The sequence below is a fragment of the Delphinapterus leucas genome, chromosome 3 (assembly GCF_059928025.1).
Source record: "Delphinapterus leucas isolate spDelLeu-1000000601 "Yukka" chromosome 3, BTC_Dleu_Yukka2, whole genome shotgun sequence".
NCBI classification, from domain to species: domain Eukaryota; kingdom Metazoa; phylum Chordata; class Mammalia; order Artiodactyla; family Monodontidae; genus Delphinapterus; species Delphinapterus leucas.
The window spans coordinates 77,508,949-77,531,360 of NC_143131.1; the positions used below are offsets into that span (position 1 = coordinate 77,508,949).

The window sequence follows — 22,412 nt, forward strand, 5'->3', positions numbered from 1 at the left end:
ACTTGGGTCTATAGTGGATCCCTGTTCACATTATACATGATAATATGATGCTGGGGTGGAGCCTAAGAGTCTGCATTTCTAACAAGTTCCCAGGTAATGGTGATACTGCTGGCTTGGGGCCACATTTTGAGTAGCGGGGGCTTAGAGTATGAGATCTGGAGTAACAGTTCTAGTGTTGGAATCCTAGCTCCATTACTTACTAGTTTTATAACCTTCTTGTGTGCCTCTACCATATCTGTAAAATAGTGAGATCATTAAAGTGTTGTTATGAGGATTACATGAGATAATCCATGGACACTACTTAGAACATAGAACATATTCTATGATACTACTTAGAACATATTCGCTGGAACATAGAAAGCACTCAATAAATATTATCTCTTAATCTTATAGAAAACTATTAAAAGCATATATTGTATCCCATTAGAAAGCCATTTATAGAATTGACTGACATAGCAGAAACACTAAATAAAATTCTATCATTTTTTTCCAGGCAGTCACTAGAACATCACTGTACACTGAAGGACATTTAATATATAAGTTAGACCCACTATCCAACTTTATTAATTACATAAATCTGAAACTACTCTAAATGAATTTGTATAAAGCTGGCTTTGGTCTATACTATTTAAAGAGATTATTTTGTTTCTATGCCAGAAAACTTTTTTATATTGCAGGTGTATACTGAGTTCCAACTCATTTATTTGAATAGCTTTCTCTGAATTTAGAAACAGGCATTTTTGTTTTAAAAATTCATTTTTACCAAATAGAAATCAGAACTAGTATTAGTATGAACAATAATAATGATCTAAAACATTTGTTCAAAAAAGGGCACTAGCATAGTTTAGATGAATTTGGATGAGTTAGTCAAAACCTTCACAGACAACTGTATACATTTTCAAACCAGTGTACAATGCAGCATAATTACCTCTTGCTATTGAGGACTGGGGCTTAGAAAGAATATTACTTGTCAGAATTGTGATGATTTAACAGTGATGTGATATGGGAGAGTTCAGCGGGAAAGAAAAGTAAAGTCAGAACCAGAAATGAAAACTGTTAGAAATTTCTCAAATTCAACACTGCTTGAAAATTAAAGAGATAGAAGGCAGTGAATGGAGTACAACTAGGAAAGAAAGATTAATGTCCCCCCCAAGTCATTGATAAAAACCAAGAATGGTAAAACCTGCAGGTTCAATCAAGGAGGAGATGAGAACTATGAAGTGTTTTAGGTTGGCCAGTATCTTTATGAGTCGGCAAGAAAAGTTCAGTAAATAATTTGCCTCTCTTTTCACCGTTTATTTCTCAAACACAGGTGATGAAAAAGACAATTGTGGGACAGATTCTGATATGTTTATTTTTCTAAATTAAAACTATATTCAACATATGACCTGCGCTGTGAGAGCATGAAAGATGAGAATCAAGGAAAAGGGTGGAATTTGGGTAGGGAGATTATTATTTCCCTCCTCTCTCCCTTTCTCTCTTTCCTTGCAGAATGGGGTAAGGAAGGCTCCAGGCTCCTCCTTTAATGTCCAGTGTGGTACTAGAATTTTTTTTAACATTCAGCACAACATATCAGATTTTACTCTACATTTTGCTTTGTATAACAAGTGTTACTTTAAAAAATAAGATTTTACCCCCAAAAAAATCTGCTTAAAAGTGCTTCTATAAAGGACTGGCATATGGAAACATTTAAGGCAGGGTTACCTATACTTAATTATACTGAATAAGGATTCTTCTATTGAAATAATTACCAGGTTTAACTTGTACTTTTAGTGAAAAAAAATTGTTGGAATTGTGATTCTTAACATCTAGAGATGATAACCAACAAGATTGGATGGTTTGGATTAGAGGAACAAGAAAACAATTATACCAACATCATGTTTTGTTATTTGGGTTTACAATGGTCTGAATCAAATTCCTGAAAAACAGAAATTTACCAAAATGCATGAGCTAACTTTTTCCACTTATAAGGCAGGTATTAGCTGTCTCTCAATACCAGAGAAGCAAGGAATTCCACTTCAGTGTGACCTATTTATGCCTCTTAGATTCATCATATGCATTTTTTAATGACCTCAAACCAAAGGAAATGTAGAAACCTATTTGAAAAGCTGACATTAAGGTTGTGACACCAACCAAAACAACAAGAGAATCTAAAGTTAAACTGACACACAATCCCCAAATCAGTCTGTTACACTCCTAATTTAAAAAACAGTTACTATGTGAAATAGTGATGGCATGTCAGCCTCTGCTTTGAAACTCCTGAATTTTGTCATTTGGTGTTTGTGTCACAACCTTAATATTATTTAAATATACTTTTTAATATCTATTATTTAAAAAATACCTTTGAATTGAAGATACTCTAGCTTTGAAGAAGCCAACCTCAAAGCACTGCATGCCACTTTTATTAGAAGTGGTGCATAAAACATTTCCTGTTGACAAATCTAATTCATTAAAAGGTGAGATGGATGCATTTTAAAATAACTGGCTGGCATCATTATCTGCAACACCTTTTATAAATTATTCCTCTTTTCCCTTTTGACTGAACTTGTCACAGTTCCCTTTCAGCGTCTGAGTGTTATGCCTCATAGTCAATGCTTTCAACATGTTTAGACAAGTCATAAGTTAAACAAGCAGTGGTACTTTATTTTCTAGAAATGAGAAAGGGTAGCTGAAATACAGATTATTTCAGTCAATTCATTGATTTTTAACTAAAGACAAGTAAAGTCAGTTAGTGGTGGTTTCATCTTACACAAAGGATTTAAAAATAAAGCTATACTGTTTGAGTAGAAGGGAGAATTTGAAAGAAAGCAACATAAAGAGAGATGCTGGCAGCCCTGCTGCACAATTGTGCAGAAGACTTAGTTTAAAATTGAATTGTGCTTCCCCTGACATCGGAGATCAGGCACATCATAAGGCTGACAGCTGGCTGGCACACTACCTTCCTAAAGGAAAATGCTAACTGCATTTCTCTTAGAGGCCAAAGGAATAGAATTATAGAAGCTTTCAAGCAAACTGGGGAGGCAGAGTACAAATCATTTAAAATATGACAAAAACCATTTCTTACCTAATTTTGTTTCAGAAGACTATAAGAGTGAGCTTGTCTTCTAATCCTAAGTAGGTGGTAAATTATTTCCTTATGAGTTGTCAGTAGAAGAGCTGTCCTTTCTCTAGTATCTTCAGCAGTTTTTTTCCACAAAATATACAAAGCACACCTATAAAATAGATACAGCTTTATCACTGCCACATGGAGGGGGCATAGTCACAACATTAGTCATCTACATTGGCAGTGACAGTACTATCATTGTTATAATATACAGACTTGATCCAAGAGATGCTAGAAACACATAAAGACATCCTGAAGTTGGGATACCTAAGAAAACCTTATCAACAAGATGATTCATAGATTACAGGCAAATGGATGACGGATGCACCTAGGAAAATGATATTCAAAACATCCCTTTTATTTTCACTGATTTTTCAAATGTTCCTAAAGAAACGTAGATCACAGAGAGTAAAGGATGGTTGCACCATATGAAATAAGCAATACCTTTCAATACAATTATGTTTTTCTTGTTTAATTACCAGTTGCCCCAGAACTGTTTACTGAAACCATCTTTGGGGTTTCCCTGGTGGTCTAGTGGTTAAGACTCCATGCTTTCAATGCAGGGGGCTCGAGTTCAATCCCTGGTTGGGGAACTAAGATCCTACATGCCGCGTGGCACGGACAAAATATATTTTTTTTAATTTTGTTTTAATTAAAACAAATATTTCCCCACTCTTCCAGGTTATCTTATTAAAGTAAATTCTGATTCAGTTGATCTGGGGTTGGGATCTGAGATTCTGTGTTTCTAACAACCTCCCAAGTCAAGTCACCAAAGAGGTGGGTCTGTGGTCTAAACATTCAGTAGTAAGGTTCCACCAATCTATTTGACTTTCCCTGCACCAAAATACACTGTTGTTATTCTTAGTTTTTGGCCCTTTGTCTTTCTATATAATTTTAAAATCTTTTGTCAAGTATTCTCTCCTCCCTAACAAAATAGACAGTTAGGAATTTGATTGATCAAATTGGGCATCTGTAAAATCTTGAGTTTCCCAAGCCATGTGTCTTGTATATCATTCCATTTATTAAGGTCTTATTGTCACAAAATAATGCTTTACTATTTTCCCCATGGGAGTTTTGCACATGTCTTGTTATGTCAGATGTACTCCCAGGAGCTTCATATTTTGAATGTTAGTATAAATAATATCTCTTTGCAAGGGCTTTATCATGTTTTGTTTATATATGTATGTATTTGTATAATTTTTGTATATTGATGTGTTTATCCAGGATATTTTCTAAACTCATTATTTTTTCTGTGGTTTTACATCATACATTCATAATGAGTTTTACTTCTTCATTTTAAAATCTATACTTATTTCTTTATCTTGCCTTACTAAAAGAAAAAGAAAAGAAGTCAAATGATAAGTATATTACTTAATAGAGAAATCTATTTTATAATCTGTGATCTGCCAAAATGATCTCTTCAATAGGCTTAGGTCAACTAGAAAACTAATATGAAGAAGGTTCCAGATGCTTCTCTTGATATTTATTGATTGTTCTCATACTTCTTGACTTTCTCTGGTGTCTGATATACAAGTGCTTAAATGTTACTAACATCCATTGTCCCAAGCTGACTTCCAGTTGATACTTCATCAGAAACAGACAAAAACCCTCATGGACAACTTGGCCAGTCTAGGAACTAAATTTGAGCAAAAGAGTAAGCAGAGGAATTATAACAAGAGGAATGGTTCAGTTCGGTCTAAGAACTAAGTGGAGATGCCCACACTAGGGAGCCATTACCGAGATACAACATATTACCTACACTACATAGCTGAAATCACAAGATTTCATGGAAAACCCATAAATAACTGAAATTGCTTTCTTGATAACATTGTCAGCCTGTAGGGTGAATTGTGCGTCTTGATAGCTTTCAGCCAATCAGTTCGACCACAGGAAAACATTAAGACTTACTGTTCCACAAACTGTCAATGTTGTTAATATTGGTTACCTGAGGAAAGGTAAATGTGCTTGATGGTGGGATGGAGAATGGGGTAAAGAAAGAGAAAGATGCAGTAACTAAAATAATAATAACGACTGCAGTAATAATAATAAAAATACAACAAACTATTCTTTAAAAATGGGTTCAAAATCCACTAAAATAATAATCATGAAGAAATATAGCAATGCAGAAAATGCTGAAAAGGACAGATGAAAACAGGACCCAAGCACACACATACGCATTACATTGCAACTGTTTAACAATATGTGCACAAAATTTTTGGTTAGGAAAATCAATAAGCATGTATTTTCTCCCCTTCTCCTCTAGAGATTCCCTTAAAGAGATAAAAAAAGGTTTGTGTTGGGGTGAGGGAACAGGATGTAAACTCACAAAAATGAAGAGACTGAGAGGCATCACTACAAATTTGTACAAGGTAAGACAGATGAAAGAGCTTTCATGGTAAAAACAGATTGGAAAAAGCAAAACTCTAGAATGTGTGCAGAGAACGCTGCAATTAAAGGAATGTCCTATATCATTGGCAGAAGTGTGGAGTAAGAAGTGAAGCTAAAGTATGCAATCAGTTGACTGCCCAAGAAACACTGAATCTCCCTCCCCTACCTTTTTGTACAGCAATTTCTTTTATTTTTTCCTTCTCTGTAGTTAAATATCTGACTGTGAGTATAAAAAAAAAAGAAAGAAAAGTAAATGGGAAAAGTGTTGTGTTTGAAGATATGAAATAACTATCTAGAAAATTAGGGATCGAAAGAGATGGGAGGGAGGGGATTAGGAAAACATGGTGGAGTCGAAGGACTTGAGCTCACCTCCTCATATGAAAACACCAAAATCAAAACTAACTGTTGAACAACCACTGAAAAAAAGACTGGAACATACCAAAAAAGATAATCCAAAGACAAAGAAGAAGCCACAACGAGACACTAGCAGGGGCACTTTCATCATATAATCAAATCCCATACCCGCTGGGTAGGCGAGCCACAAACTGGAAAATAATTATATCACAGAGGTTCTCCCACAGGAGTGAGATTTCTGAGCCCCACACCAGGCTCCCCAGCCAGGGGGTCTGGCATCAGGAGGAAGAGCCCCCAGAGCATTTGGTATTGAAGGACAGTGGGCCTTGAGTGCAGTAGCTCCATAGGACTGGGGTAAACAGAGACTCCACTCATGGAGGGCACACACAAAGTTTCATGTGCTCTGGAACCCAGGGCAAAGCAGTGACTCCATAGGAGCCACGGCCAGACCTACCTGCAGGTCTTGGAGGGTCTCCTGGGGAGGTGGGGGGTCATATGTGGCTCACTGTGGAGATAAGGACACTGATAGTAGAGGCCCCAGGGAATATTTAGCATGAGCACTCCTGGACATTGCCATTTTGGCACTGAGACCTGGCCCCATCCAACAGCGTGCAGGCTCCAGTGCTGGGATGCCTCCAGCCAAACAACCAACAATGTGGGAACACAGCCCCACCCATCAGCAGACAGGGTGCCTAAAGTCATCCTGAGCCCGCAGCTGCCTCTAAACACACCCCTTGACATGGCCCTGGCCTTCAGAGGTAAAGACCCAGCTCCATCCACCAGTTGGCAGGTACCAGTCCTGCTCACCAGGAAGCCTGCACAAGCACCTCAACCAACCTCACCCACCAGGGAGCAGACACCAGACGCAAGAGGAACTACAATCCTGCAGCCTGTGGAACAGAGAACACAAACGCAGAAAACTAGAGGAAGGGAAGAAAAAGAATTACAAAAACAAATCCAAAACAATTAACAAAATGGCAATGAGAACATATATATCGATAATTACCTTAAATGTAAATGGATTAAATGCTCCAACCAAAAGACAAAGACTGGCTGAATGGATACAAAAACAAGACCCATTTATATGTTGTCTACAAGAGACCCACTTCAGATCTAGGAACACATACAGACTGAAAGTCAGGGGATGGAAAAAGATATTCCATGCAAATGGAAATCAAAAGAAAGCTGGAGTAGAATACTCATATCAGACAAAATAGATTTTAAAATAAAGACTGTAAACAAAAGACAAAGAAAGACACTACATAATGATCACGGGATCAATCAAAGAAGAAGATAAAGCAATTGTAAATATATATGCACTCAATATAGGAACACCTCAATATATAAGGCAAACGCTAATAGCCATAAAAAGAGAAATTGACAGTAACACAATAAAGGTGGGGGACTTTAGCTCCCCACTTAAATCAATGGACAGAACATCCATAAAGAAAATCAATAAGAAAACACAGGCCTTGAATGACACATTAGACCAGATGGACTTAATTGATATTTATACAACATTCCACCCACCCAAGTACACATGGAACATTCTCCAGGATAGAGCACATGCTGGGCCACAAAGCAAGCCTCGGCGAATTTGAGAAAATTGCAATCATATTAAGCAACTTTTCCGACCACAACACTATGAGATTAGAAATCAAATACAAGAAAAAAACTGTAAAAAACACAAACACACGGAGATTAAACAATATGTTACTAAACAACCAATGGATCATTGAATAAATCAAAGAGGAAATGAAAAAAATACCTAGACACAAATGAAAGAGAAAACACAATGATCCATAACCTAGGGTACACAGCAAAAGCAGTTCTAAGAGGGAAGTTTATAGTGATACAATCTTACCTCAGGAAATAAGAAAAAACTCAAACAACCAAGCATTACACCTAAACCAACTAAAGAAAGAAGAACAAATAAAACCCAAAGTTAGTAGAAGGAGAGAAATCATAAAGATCAGAGCAGAGATAAATGAAATAAAGATGAAGAAACAATAGAAAAGATCAATGAAACTAAAAGCTGATTCTGTGAAAAGATAAACAAAATTTATAAACCTTTAGCCAGAGAAAAAAAGGAGCAGGCCCAAATCAATAAAATTAGAAATGAAAAAGAAGTTACAACAGACACCACAGAAATACAAAGGATGATAGTGATTACTACAGGCAACTATATGCCAATAAAATGGACAACCTGGGAGAAATGGAAAAATTCTTTTTTTTAAAATTTTATTTACCTTAATTATTTATTTTTGGTTGTGCCAGGTCTTAATTGCAGCCAGTGGGCTCCTTAGTTGCAGCCAGCGGGCTCCTTAATTGTGGCATGTGCACTCTTAGTTGCAGCATGCATGTGGAATCTAGTTCCCTGACCAGGGATCGAACCCTTGTTCCCTGCATTGGGAGGCAAATTCTTAACCAGCACACCAACATGGAAGTCTCTGGATGAATTCTTAAAAGGTACAATCTTCCAAGACTCAACCTGGAAGAAAGAGAAAATATGAACAGACCAATCACAAGTACTGAAATTGAAACTGTGATTAAAAAACTTGCAACAAACAAAAGTCCAGGACCAGATCGCTACACAGACGAATTCTATCAAACATTTAGAGAAGAGTTAACACTTATCCTTCTGAAACTATTCCAAAAAATTGCAGAGGGAGTAACACTTTCAAATTCATTCTATGAGGCCACCATCATCCTGATACGAAAACCAGACAAAGATACCATAAAAAAAGAAAACTAGAGGCCAATATCACTGATGAACATAGATGCAAAAATCCTCAACAAAATGCTAGCAAATCAAATCCAACAATATATTAAAAAGATACACCATGATGAAGTGGGATTTATCCCAGGGATGCAAGGCTTCTTCAACATAGACAAATCAATCAATGTGATACACCATATTAACAAATTGAAGAATAAAAACCACATGATCATCTTAATAGATGCAGAAAAAGCTTTTGACAAAATTCAACACACATTTATTATAAAACTCAACAGAAACTGGGCACACAGGGAACCTACCTCAACATAATAAAGGCCATATATGATAAACATCATACTCGACAAGGAAAACCTGAAAGCTGAAAGATCAGGAGTAAGACAAGAATGTCCACTCTCTCCACTTTTATTCAACATAGTTTTGCAAGTCCTAGCCATGCCAATCAGAGAAGAAAAAGAAATTAAAAGAATCCAAATTGGAAAAGATGAAGTAAAACCAGCACTGATTGCAGATGACATGATTCTACACACAGAAAATCCTAAAGATGCTACCAGAAAACTTCTACGGCTCATCAGTGAATTTGGTAAAATTGCAGGATAAAAAATTAACACATAGAAATCTCTTGCATTTCTATACACTAACAACAAAAGATCAGAAAGAGAAATTAAGCAAACAATCCCAATTACTATCACGAGAAATTAAGCAAACAATCCCAATTACTATCACATCAAAAACAATAAAATACCTGGGAATAAATCTACCTAAGGAGGCAAAAAATCTATACCCTGTAAACTATAAGAGACTGATGAAAGAAGTAGGAAATGACACAAACAGATGGAAAGGTATACCATGTTCTTGGATTGGAAGAATCAATATTTTCAAAACGACTATATTACCCAAGGCAATCTACATTTTCAGTGCCATCCCTATCAAATTACCAATGGCATTTTTCACAAAACTAGAACAAAAAAAATTTTTAATTTGTATGGAAACACAAAACATAACACAATCCTGAGCAAGAAAAACGGAGCTGGAGGAATCAGGTTCCCTGACTCAGACTATACTACAAAGCTAAGTAATCAAAACAGTATGGTACTGGCACAAAAACAGAAATATAGATCAACGGAACAGGATAGAAAGCCCAGAAATAAACCCACACACCTATGGTTCATTAGTCTACGACAATGGAGGCAAGAACATACAGTGGAGAAAAGACAGTCTCTTCAGTAAGTGGTGCTGGGAAAACTGGACAACTGCATGGAAAAGAATGAAATTAGAACATTCTTTAATAACATACACAAAAATAAACTCAAAAAGGATTAAAGACCTAAGTGTAATACTGGATACTATAAAACTCTTAGAGGAAAACATAGGCAGACCACTCTTTAACATAAATCGTAGCAATATCTTTTTGGATCTACCTCCTAGAGTAATGAATATAAAAACAACAACAAAAAAAACCTAAATGGGAACTAACTAAACTTAAAAGCTTTTGCTCAGCAAAGAAAACCATACACAAAATGAAAAAGAATCCCACAAAATGGGGGAAAATATTTGCAAATGAAGCAATAAACAAGGGATTAGTCTCCAAAATATACAAGCAGCTCATGCAGCTCAATATCAAAAAAAACCCAAACAACCCAATCAAAAAACGGGCAGATCTAAATAGACGTTTATCCAAAGACATACAGGTAGCCAAAAAGCACATGAAAAGTTGCTCAGGGCTTCCCTGGTGGCGCAGTGGTTGAGAGTCCGCCTGCCGATGCAGGGGACATGGGTTCGTGCCCTGGTCGGAGAAGATCCCACACGCCGCGGAGCGGCCGGGCCCGTGAGCCATGGCCACTGAGCTTGCGCGACTGGAGCCTGTGCTCCGCAACGGGAGAAGCCACAACAGTGAGAGGCCCAAGTACCGCAAAAAAAAAAAAAAAAGTTGCTCAACATTGCTAATTATTAGCAAAATGCAAATCAAAACTACAATAAGGTATCACCTCACACAGGTCAGAAGGGCTGTCATCAAAAAGTCTACAAACAATAAATACTGTAGAGGGTGTGGAGAAAAGGGAAGCAACCTACACTGTTGGTGGGAATGTAAATTGGTACAACCACTATGTAGAACAGTATGGAGGTTCCTAAAAAAAACTTAAAATAGAACTACCATATGATTCAGCATTCCCACTCCTGGGCATATATTCAAACAAAACTCTAATTCAAGAAGATACATGCACCCATGTGTTCATAGCAGCACTATTCACAATAAGCAAGACATGGAAGCCACCTAAATGCCCACTGACAGAGGAATGAATAAAAAAGATGTGGTACATATACACAATGGAATATTACTGAGCCATAAAAAAGAATGAAATAATGCCATTTGCAGCAACACAGCTGGACCTAGAGATTATTATACCAAGTGAAGTAAGTCAGACAGCGAAAGACAAATACCCTATGATATCACTTATATGTGGAATCTAAAAAAATGATATATGAACTTATTTATAAAACAGCAACACAGGGGCTGGCCTGTGGTGCAGTGGTTGACAGTCCGCCTACCAATGCAGGGGACGTGGGTTCGTGCCCCAGTCCAGGAGGATCCCACATGCCGCGGAGCAGCTGGGTTCGTGAGCCATGGCCACTGAGCCTGCGCATCCGGAGCCTGTGCTCCACAATGGGAAAGGCCACAACAGTGAGAGGCCCGCGTACCGCAAAAAAAAACAAAAAAAAAACAAAACAGCGACAGACTTCGAAAACAAATTTACAGTTACCAAAGGGGAAAGGTTGGAGGGTGATAAATTAGGAGTTTGGGTTTAACATATACACACTACTATATATAAAATAGAAAACTAGGAAAGGTAGCATGGGTTCCCCAAAGAAAAGTCTGTCTCATTCTGGCCTTTAGCTGACTTCCATCATAATCATAGTAACCCACCTATTCACTCTAAAGCAAACTGTACCAGTCAAATCAGTGCCATCCAAATATAGTTTCTAGGCAGCTTTTTGATTTTCTTCTTTCTATTATGAATGCACAGTCAAGGACAATTGGGTACTTGAAGAAAAATTTTTTTCACATTTGAAACCAATGTAAAACAATAATTAGCCCCCAAAGAAAATGGAGACAAGTCCATTAATAGAATATGTAAATTTTCCATCATCCTAAGAGAGTAAAGAAAAAAATGTACACATAATACACGAGCAGAAGCAGCACATCCAGCTATGGCTGAGTACAATCAGTAAATACTCTTCCAAAAAAGAAACTATAGAGGTAGACAAAATTGACAAATACAACCACTTTAGTCACCTAGAAATAGACCAAAGGAAGATAACAATTTGAAAAGAATTTATATTTGAAAAACTATTAATCTTTAGGTAGGAAAACTAGGACCCTCTGGTATTCTAGCCTAGAGCTACCATTATCAACATCAACCACAACTCAGTGAGTACAGAGGTTCTTCCATGGTGCGGAAGGTTGTTAGAACCAGAAACATCTCTGCTGTGGTCAAAGGGGGCTCACTGGTACTTAAGTGGTGGGTGATGTCCACCTCCAGCAGTGTTTCAGTGGAAGTGATGGCCTTAAAAAAGTGAGCAAGCAAGGAGAGTCAAGAGCTCAATTAGGCCAAGGTTATGTTCACACTTGGGGCAAGGGTACTTTTGGCTATGGCTGAGAGTATGTACAATGCAGGCCTGAGAGGAAGAAAGCTAGCCACACATTCCAGAGGCGGAACAATCACATGCACAAAGGAAATGTGAAAGAGCTCAGCAGAAAGCAAAAGCTGGGCACATTCGAAAACAATGTAAACTTTAAATATTTTCCTCTATCAATACAGAGATCCATGAGCACATGACAGATGACTTACTGACTTGAAGTGTTTGCACACATCCACTATCCAACCATCAGCTTATCATTTAAGCTTTACAGACACAGAGGCAAGTCCTAGGAAGCCAAATGTAAAACTCATAACAAGAATCAAAAAAAAAAAAAAGGTCAGTGGCCACTTATCACAAGGGAGGTAGGTGTTACTGACTTAGTTTAGGCAGATTACTAAACAAGGAAACAAATAAACAAAGAAACATCAGGGAGAAAAAAAATTCAGAATCCAGAGTTGCTACAATATACAGTTTTCAGCAAAAATTATGAGACATGCAAATAAATAGGGAAAAAGCAGCCAATAGAAACTAAGTATCCCTGGATGTTGAATTTAAATGAAGACTTTAAAGCAGATATTATAAATACATTCCATGAACCAAAGGTGACCATATTTAAAGAATAAGAGGAAAGTACGGCAATGATGAATAAAAAATGTAAGAGATTCACAATAAGGAGAAATAAATTTTTTAAAAGAACCAAATGGAAATTTTGGACTTGAAAAGTGTTATTAAATGGAAAGTCACTATAGGAACTTGACAGCAGATTCAAGATGATCTGAAGAAAGAATTAGTGAATTTAAAATAGAGGAATATAAATTATCCAATCTGAAGAACAGAGAGAAAAAATAATTTAAAAAATGAACAGGACTTCCCTCATGGTGCAGTGGTTAGGAAACTGCCAGCCAATGCAGGGGACACAGGTTCAAGCCTTCGTCTGGGAAGATCCCACATGCCGTGGAGCAACTAAGCCGGTGCACCACAACTACTGAGCCTGTGCTCTAGAGCCCATGAGCCACAACTACTGAGCCTGCGTGCCACAACTACTGAAGCCCGCGTGCCTAGATCCTGTGCTCTGCAACAAGAGAAGCCATCACAATAAGAAGCCCGTGCACCGCGAAGAAGAGTAGCCCCTGCTCGCCGCAACTAGAGAGAGCCCGTGTGCAGCAACGAAGACCTGGTGCAGCCAAAAATAAATAAATTAAATAAATTAATTAAAAAAAAAAAGAACAAAGACTCAGACATTTTGGAAAATCACAACTATATCAAAAAGCATGTAATGAGTATCCCAGAAGGAATGGAAACAGAAAAAGGGATAGAAAAAAATAGATGAAGAAATAAGGGATAAAAACATACCAAATTTGATGAAAAACATTCATCTACTCATCAAAGAAATTCAACAGACCCCACGCAGGACAAATATAAAGAGATGGATATTTCAACATAACATAATCAAACTACTGGTGAACAAAGAGAAAGAGAAAATCCTAAAAGCAGCAAGAGAAAAGTATATCATCACATATAGGTGAGCATCAATGAAACGATGGAGGCCAGAAGTCAGTGGAATGAGAAATTCAAAATGCTGAAAGAAAAAAAAAAACTATCTACTAATTATCCTATATCAAGAATAACTATGCTGTAAAGCAATTATACTGCAATAAATATGTTAAAAAAATTAAAAAATAAAACTGGAGATAAATAAGGTAGAGAAAAAAAAAAAGAATAACTAGCTTTAGGCTTCCCTGGTGGCACAATGGTTGGGAATCGGCTGGCCAATGCACAGGACACAGGTTTGAGCCCTGGTCTGGGAAGATACCACATGCCGAAGACCAACTAAACCTGTGTGCCACAACTACTGAGCCTGGGCTCTAGAGACAGTGAGCCACAACTGCTGAGACCGTGTGCCACAACTATGAAGCCCACGTGCCTAGAGCCTGTGCTCCGCAATAAGAGGAGCCACCGCGTTGAGAAGCCCATGCACCATAACAAAGAGTAGCCCCCGCTCACCGCAACTAGAGAAAGCCTGCGTGCAGCAACGAAGATGCAATGTAGCCAAAAATAAAATTAATTAATTAATTTTAAAAAAAAGAATAACTACCTTTTAAATTGAGGCAAAATAGAGCCATCACTTTTAACACTGAAGATGAAATAAAGATTGAGAATTTGTTGTTAGCAGATGGGTCTTAAAAGAATATTAAGGAAAATCCTTCAAGCGGCAAGGAATTGACACCAGATGGTAATTTAAATACAAAGTAAGAAATAAAGAGCTCCAGAAATGGTAAATATGTGGGCTAATATAAAAGGCTCTAGAAAATATTATCTCATTTCTTTTAATTGAACTCTTTAAAAGACATAGATTGCATAAAGCAACAACTATAGTAATGCATTGATTATTTTAAAACATGTAGAGATGTAACACATATGACAATAATAGCAGAAAGGATAGGAAGGAATAAAACTATGCTGAGGGGACTTCCCTGGTGGTGCAGTGGTTAGGAATCCGCCTGCTAATGTGGGGTACATGGGTTCGAGCCCTGGTCCGGGAGGATCCCACATGCCGCAGAGCAACTAAGCCCGTGCGCCTAGAGCCCATGCTCTGCAACAAGAGAAGCCCCCTACTCACTGCAACTAGAGAAAGCCCACGGGCAGCAACAAAGACCCAATGCAGCCAAAACTAGAATTTAAAATAATAATAAGAAGAAGAAATAAATAATTTAAAAAAAAATATGCTGAAAGAAAATTTCTCTATTTTATCAAAATTAAGTCAGTAGTAACTGGTTGCATTAAGCTGGCTGTGGTAAGTTAAGATGTAGACTATGTTCTCTAGTGCAAACACTAAGAAAATAACTTTTTAAAAGGTAAAGTACCACTAGAAATTAAAATATGACTATATTAAAAATATTTATCTAATACCAAAGAAGGCAACCAAAGTAGAAGAAAGAAATAAAAGAGACAAGTCATATAAAAACAATGCAATATGTAAAAATATATAAAAAAAAGGAAAATGTAAACGTGATCATGCTAATAAGTACATTAAATATAAAAGGTCTAAACACCTCAATCCAAAGGCAGGAAAAGTTAGACTAGATAAAAATGCAAGATGCAACCATGTGTCATCTATACAAGACATATTTTACATTCAAAGACAATAGATTAAAAGTTAAAAGATGGAAAAGATATGCCATACAATAGCTGAAGTTACTGTACTAATATTAGACAAAAAAGCCTTCAAGAAATAGTACTTATAGGGGTTCTGGAAGAAGAGAAAAAGAAAGAGACTGAAAAAATATTTGAAGAGATTATACTTGAAAACTTCCCTAATATGGGAAAGGAAATAGTTAATCAAGTCCAGGAAGCACAGAGAGTCCCATACAGGATAAATCCAAGGAGAAACACGACAAGACACATATTAATCAAACTGTCAAAAATTAAATACAAAAAAAACATATTAAAAGCAGCAAGGGAAAAACAACAAATAACACACAAGGGAATCCCCATAAGGTTAACAGCTGATCTTTCAGCAGAAACTCTGCAGGCCAAAAGGGACTGGCAGGACATATTTAAAGTGATGAAGGAGAAAAAACTAAAACCAAGATTACTCTACCCAGCAAGGATCTCATTCAGATGTGATGGGGAAATGAAAACCTTCACAGACAAGCAAAAGCTGAGAGAGTTCAGCACCGCCAAACCAGCTTTACAACAAATGCTAAAGTATCTTCTCTAGGCAAGAAATACAAGAGAAGGAAAACACCTACAATAACAAACCCAAACAATTAAGAAAATGGGAATAGGAACATACATATCGATAATTACTTTAAATGTAAATGGATTAAATGCTCCCACCAAAAGACACAGACAGGGGCTTCCCTGGTGGCACAGTCATTGGAGTCGGCCTGCCAATGCAGGGGACACAGGTTTGTGCCCCGGTCCAGGAAGATCCCACATGCTGCGGAGCGGCTAGGCCCGTGAGCCATGGCCGCTGAGCCTGCGCGTCTGTAGCCTGTGCTCCACAACGGGAGAGGCCACAACAGTGAGAGGCCCGTGTACCGCTAAAAAAAAAAAAAAAAAAAGACAGACTGGCTGTATGTATACAAAAAGAAGACCGATATATATGCTGTCTACAAGAGACCCACTTCAGACCTAGAGACACATACACACTGAAAGTGAGGGGATGGAAAAAGATATTCCATGCAAATGGAAACCAAAGAAAGCTGGAGTAGCAATTCTCATATCAGACAAAATAGACCTTAAAATAAAGACTATTAGAGGAGACAAAGAAGGACACTACATAATGATCAAGGGATCAATCAAAGAAGATATAACAATTGTAAATATTTATGCACCCAACATAGGAGCACCTGAATACAGAAGGCAAATACTAAAAGCCATAAAAGGGGAAATAGACAGTAACACATTCATAGTAGGGGACTTTAACACCCCACTTTCACCAATAGACAGATCATCCAAAATGAAAATAAATAAGGAAACACAAGCTTTAAATGATACATTAAACAAGATGGACTTAATTGATATTTATAGGAAATTCCATCTAAAGACAACAGAATACACTTTTTTCTCAAATGCTCATGGAACATTCTTCAGGACAGATCATATCTTGGGTCACAAATCAAGCCTTGGTAAATTTAAGAAAATTGAAATTGTATCAAGTATCTTTTGTGACTACAATGCTATGAGACTAGATATCAATTACAGGAAACGATCTGTAAAAAATACAAACACATGGAGGCTAAACAATACACTACTTAATAACGAAGTGATCACTGAAGAAATGAAAGAGGAAATCAAAAAATACCTAGAAACAAATGACAATGGAGACACGACAAGGCAAAACCTATGGGATGCAGCAAAAGCAGTTCTAAGAGGGAAGTTTATAGCAATATAATCCTACCTTAAGAAACAGTTAACATCCCGAATGAACAACCTAACTTTGCACCTAAATCAATTAGAGAAAGAAGAACAAAAAAACCCCAAAGTTAGCAGAAGGAAAGAAATCATAAAGATCAGATAAGAAATAAATGAAAAAGAACTGAAGGAAACGATAACAAAGATCAATAAAACTAAAAGCTGGTTCTGTGAGAGGATAAACAAAATTTAAAAACCATTAGCCGGACTCATCAAGAAAAAAAGGGAGAGGACTCAAATCAGTAGAATTAAAAATGAAAAAGGAAAAGTAACAACTGACACTGCAGAAATACAAAAGATCATGAGAGATTACTACAAGCAACTCTATGCCAATAAAATGGACAACCTGGAAGAAATGGACAAATTCTTAGAAATGCACAACCTGCTAAGACTGAACCAGGAACAAATAGAAAATATGAACAGACCAATCACAAGCACTGAAATTGAGACTCTGATTAAAAATCTTCCAACAAACAAAAGCCCAAGACCAGATGGCTTCACAGGCGAATTCTATCAAACATTTAGAGAAGAGCTAACACCTATCCTTCTCAAACTCTTCCAAAATGCAGCAGAGGGAGGAACACTCCCAAACTCATTCTACGAGGCCACAATCACCCTGATACCAAAACCAGACAAGGATGTCACAAAGAAAGAAAACTACAGGCCAATATCACTGAGGAACATAGATGCAAAAATCCTCAACAAAATATTAGCAAACAGAATCCAACAGCATATTAAGAGGATCATACACCATGATACAGTGTGGTTAATTCCAAGAATGCAAGGATTCTTCAGTACACGCAAACCAATCAATGTGATACACCATACTAACAAACTGAAGGAGAAAAACCATATGGTCATCTCAATAGATGCAGAGAAAGCTTTCGACAAAATTCAACACATATTTATGATAAAAACCCTCCTGAAAGTAGGCATAGAGGGAACTTTCCTCAACATAATAAAGGTTATATATGATAAACCCACAGCCAACATCGTCCTCAATGGTGAAAAACTGAAAGCATTTCCACTAAGATCAGGAAGAAGACAAGGTTGCACACTCTCACCACTCTTATTCAACATAGTTTTGGAAGTTTTAGCCACAGCAATCAGAGAAGAAAAGGAAATAAAAGGAATCCAAATCAGAAAAGAAAAAGTAAAGCTGTCACTGTTTGCAGATGACATGATACTATACATAGAGAATCCTAAAGATGCTACCAGAAAACTACTAGAGCTAATCAATGAATTTGGTAGAGTAGCAGGATACAAAATTAATGCACAGAAATCTCTGGCATTCCTATACACTAATGATGAAAAATCTGAAAGTGAAATCAAGAAAACACTCCTATTTACCATTGCAACAAAAAGAATAAAATATCTAGGAACAAACCTACCTAAGGAGACAAAAGACCTGTATGCAGAAAATTATAAGACACTGATGAAAGAAATTAAAGATGATACAAATAGATGGAGAGATATACCATGTTCTTGGATTGGAAGAATCAACATTGTGAAAATGACTCTACTACCCAAAGCAATCTACAGATTCAACGCAATCCCTATCAAACTACCACTGGCATTTTTCACAGAATTAGAACAAAAAATTTCACAATTTGTATGGAAACACAAAAGACCCCAAATAGCCAAAGCAATTTCAAGAATGGAAAACAGAGCTGGAGGACTCAGGCTCCCTGACTTCAGACTATACTACAAAGCTACAGTAATCAAGACAGTATGGTGCTGGCACAAAAACAGAAATATAGATCAATGGAACAGGATAGAAAGCCCAGAAATAAACGCACGCACATATGGTCACCTTATCTTTGATAAAGGAGGCAGGAATGTACAGTGGAGAAAGGACAGCCTCTTAAATAAGTGGTGTTGGGAAAACTGGAAAGGTACATGTAAAAGTGAGATTAGAACACTCCCTAACACCATACACAAAAATAAGCTCAAAATGGATTAGAGACCTAAATGTAAGGCCAGAAACTATCAAACTCTTAGAGAAAAACATAGGCAGAACACTCTATGACATAAATCACAGCAAGATCCTTTTTTGACCCACCTCTTAGAGAAATGGAAATAAAAACAAAAATAAACAAATGGGATCCAATGAAACTTCAAAGCTTTTGCACAGCAAAGGAACCCATAAACAAGACCAAAAGACAGTCCTCAGAATGGGAGAAAATATTTGCAAATGAAGCAACTGACAAAGGATTAATCTCCAAAATTTACAAGCAGCTCATGCAGCTCAATAACAAAAAAACCAAACAATCCAATTCAAAAATGGGCAGAAGACCTAAATAGACATTTTTCCAGAGAAGATATACAGACTGCCAACAAACACATGAAGGAATGCTCAACATCATTAATCATTAGAGAAATGCAAATCAAAACTACAATGAGACATCATCTCACACAGGTCAGAATGGCCATCATCAAAAACTCTAGAAACAATAAATGATGGAGAGGGTGTGGAGAAAAGGGAACACTCTTGCACTGCTGGTGGGAATGTGAATTGGTACAGCCCCTATAGAGAACAGTATGGAGGTTCCTTAAAACACTACAAATTGAACTACCATATGACCCAGCAATCCCATTACTGGGCATATACCCTGAGAAAACCATAATTCAAAAAGAGTCATGTACCAAAATGTTCATTGCAGCTCTATTTACAATAGCAAGGAGATGGAAACAACCTAAGTGTCCATCATCAGATGAATGGATAAAGAAGATGTGGCACATATATACAATGGAATATTACTCAGCCATAAAAAGAAACAAAATTGAGTTATCTGTAGTGAGGTGGATGGACCTAGAGTCTGTCATACAGAGTGAAGTAAGTCAGAAAGAGAAAGACAAATACCATATACTAACACATATGTATGGAATCTAAGAAAAAAAAATGTCATGAAGAACCTAGGGATAAGACAGGAATAAAGACACAGACCTACTAGAGAATGGACTTGAGGATATGGGGAGGGGGAAGTGTAAGCTGGGACAAAGAGAGTTGCATGGACATGTATATACTACCAAACGTAAAATAGATAGCTAGTCGGAAGCAGCCGCATAGCACAAGTAGATCAACTCGGTGCTTTGTGACCACCTAGAGGGGTGGGATAGGGAGGGTGGGAGGGAGGGAGACGCAAGCGGGAAGTGATATGGGAGCGTATGTATATGTATAACTGATTCACTTTGTTATAAATCAGAAACTAACAAAAAAAAAAAAAAGAAAGAAATAGTACTTGAGGGGACTTCCCTGGTGGTCCAGTGGGTAAGACTTTGTGCTCCCAATGCAGGAGGCCCCAGCTCCATCCCTGGTCGGGGAACTAAATCCCGCATGCATGCCGCAACTAAGAGTCCGCATGCTGCAACTAAGAATTTTGGGTGCCACAACTAAGAAGTTCGCATGACGCAATTAAAGATCCAGCATGCCGCAACTAAGATATAGCGCAGCCAAAATAAATTAATTAATTAAAAAAAAAGAAATAGTATCTGAGAAAAACAGATATAAAAGGGTCAATACATCAAAACGATATAATATTTACAAATATATATGCACCTAAAACAGGGCCTCAAAGTCAACGGAGCAAAAATTGACAGAATTCAAAGAAGAAATTGACTATTTGAGAATTATAATTAGATATTTCAATCCTCTGCACTCAATAATTGATGGAATTAAACAGAAAATCAGCAAGAGTACAGAAGATCTGAATGCTGTCAACCTATTCAACCTAACTCCCATATACAGACTACTCCACGCAATGATGGGAAAATATACTTTTTTTTTTCAAATGCCAAAAATTTTTTCAAAAATAGATCATATTCTAGGTCATAAAACAAGTCTCAATAAATTTAAAAGTAATGAGATCATAGGAAGTAGTAAGATCACGTTCTGTAAGTACAACAAAATTAAATCAGAAATCAATAGCATTAAAAATTTTTGGAAAATTCCCAATATTTGGAAGTTAAAGAACATACTTTTAAACAACAACAAGTCAAAAAAGGAATCACAGGGGATATTAGAAAGTATTTTTTACTGAATGATAGTGAAACACAATTTGTCACATTTTATGGCATACATAAAAAGCTATAGAAGGAAATCTATAGCTTTAAACACATATCAAAAAAGAAAGGTGTAGAATAAGTACCTCAAGATTCAATCTTAGGACACTAGAAAAAGAAGAGCAAACCACATGCAAAGCAAGGAGATGAAAGGCAACATAAAGGATTACAGCAGAAATAAATGATACAGAAAACAGAAAAGCAATAGACAATAAAAACAAAAGTTGGTTTTTGAAAATATTAACAAAATTGCAAACGCTTAGCTAGACGATCAAGAGAAAAAGAAAAAGGGCATAAATTACCAAAATAATGAATGAAAAATATATCACTACTGGTCATACAGAAATCGAAAAGATTATAAAACAACACAATGAACAACTTTATGCCAAAAAGTAGACACACAGATCAAATGGACACATTTTTAGAAAGACATAAATGACCAAAACCAAATAAAGAAAAACTGTAAAAACTGAACAGACCTAAAACAAGTAAAGAATTTGAATTAGTAATTCAAAATCTTCCCACAAGGAAAAGCAAAGACCAAGGTCTTCACTGAATTCTATAAAATAAAAAAAAAATAATAATAATACCAACATTTCACAAACTCTTTTAGAAAACAGAGGAAAAAAACCTTCCTAACTCATTCTATGATGACAGTATTACCCTGAAAACAAAGCCAAACAAACACATCAGAAGAAAATAAAACTGTAGACTAAATGCCTATATTAAAAAAGAAAGATCTAAAATCAATACCATAACCATCAACCTTAAGAAACTAGAAAAAGAAGAGCAAGCTAAACCTAAAGCAAGCAGAAGGAAGAAAACATGGCGTGCGCACACACACACACAGAAAAGAGAGGTTAAGATTGAAATTGCAAAAATTAGGAATGAAAGGAGGAACACTATTACTGACCTTACAGAAAAAAAAGAGATTAGAAGGGGATACAATATACAGTTGTACATCATTAAATTTTATAACCTAGATGAAACAGACAAATTCCCAAAAAGACACAAAGTACTGAAATGACTGGAGACTAAAAAATATGAAAAGACCTATAACAAAAAAGCAGATTGAATTAATGATCAAAAACTTTCTCACAAAGACAAACCCAGATCAGATGGTTTCATTGGTGAATTCTACCAGAAATTAACACCAATCCTTCACAAACTCTCCCAAAAACAGAAGCGGAGGGAACACTTCTCAAC

General features: G+C 36.7%; 1 protein-coding gene across 2 annotated transcripts in view; it reads right to left on the reverse strand.

The window, feature by feature from the left end:
• The window catches only part of KIAA0825 (KIAA0825 ortholog), a 412,907-nt gene that overhangs the window by 369,856 nt on the left and 20,639 nt on the right, over window positions 1–22,412 (reverse strand). For both annotated transcript variants that reach the window (XR_016392453.1, XM_089908366.1), the window contains exons 2-3: window positions 8,095–8,336; window positions 3,065–3,212 (exon numbers count right to left, since the gene is read on the reverse strand). The gene's annotated coding sequence lies outside the window, so the exon portion shown is untranslated. The remainder of the gene's footprint in view (window positions 1–3,064; window positions 3,213–8,094; window positions 8,337–22,412) is intronic.